At 34.0% G+C, this 1169-nt stretch overlaps 1 protein-coding gene across 5 annotated transcripts in view; it reads right to left on the reverse strand.

Moving 5' to 3' along the window:
* The window catches only part of ctnnd2a (catenin (cadherin-associated protein), delta 2a), a 301632-nt gene that overhangs the window by 269448 nt on the left and 31015 nt on the right, over positions 1-1169 (reverse strand). The gene's annotated exons all lie outside the window — the stretch shown is intronic.

Below are 1169 nucleotides of genomic sequence, written 5' to 3' on the forward strand. Positions count from 1 at the left end.
CTGTGCTGCTCTGTTCATATAACGATAGAAATTCATGAGCTGCATAACATCGAAGTTAATTTATATGCGGTTAATACCAACCGAGTGGCGGGATGAATTATACATGGCAGATGGAACCAATGTAAAACAGATGAGTGAAATTAAAGTTTACTTTTATTTGTGGGGCTTTGCTGTCGTTAATATGTCTATGGCACAAATGGGGTTAAAGTGAAAGTTGATAAGACAGTGAAATACTCATCAAAATATTGGCTTCTTAAAAGAATACTTGTAAGATTTTCAATAAAATTCCATATTTCTGAGAGAAACAAATAAAAAAAAACAGAATAAAGGGCTTTTGCCTTTGAATTTAAGCAACATTTGCTATTTGAGCCCGTGCTGCACAAAAATGGAAAAATATGAGGCATAGATGAACATGCTTTTAAATTAAGTGAAGAATGTTTAAAAGTAGAAAATGTTGATGATTGCAAAAAGAATACAGAGGGTTTGAAAAAAATAACTACAGAGCCATTCCTCTGACATTTGTGTTTTTAACATGTTTTTGTGAAATTTTTCTGACATAAATATAGAAAATTACGCTTAAAATTAAATTTCAGTGTATTTTTGTTTTCAAATAGTTGTGAATAAGGAGCAGACGAAAAATGCAGTTTGAAAAATCTCATACTGTGACATAGAATCTATAGTTGGGAAGCCATGAGATCACTGCTCCTCTCCATTCTGATGCATCCACTTGCAGACAGAGATTCATGTTCATCTTTGTTTTCTTCATCTAAGCTGGCTTTGGCTCAAAAATGTACGGCTGAATAGTTCCAATATGGCTCACCATTTTTGTTTACCATTCTGTAATGCTAAGTTGGGAAATGACGGGAAACTGGGGCAGACTTACTCTATGCCAATGGATCCACCCTCAACTCAGAGGTGAACTTTTAATAAACTACTACCGCTCTGCAGAAACTATGTCCAAGAAAACAATTTTGATTTTGGCTAATAACAGCATAACTATGAGCAAAAGAACACTGAGAGTCCTTTTAAAATAGATAAAAATATGATTGGAGTGGGACTTTAACTAACGTTACAGTAAAGGATAATGCCCAACGAAGTGTGCATTATCAGAAATTAACACATGATGTAAAAGCCTGAACCTTGCTTTTGCAAAGTGCATTTATTTCTAA

This window comes from Oryzias melastigma, linkage group LG20 (genome assembly GCF_002922805.2).
Source record: "Oryzias melastigma strain HK-1 linkage group LG20, ASM292280v2, whole genome shotgun sequence".
NCBI lineage: Eukaryota > Metazoa > Chordata > Actinopteri > Beloniformes > Adrianichthyidae > Oryzias > Oryzias melastigma.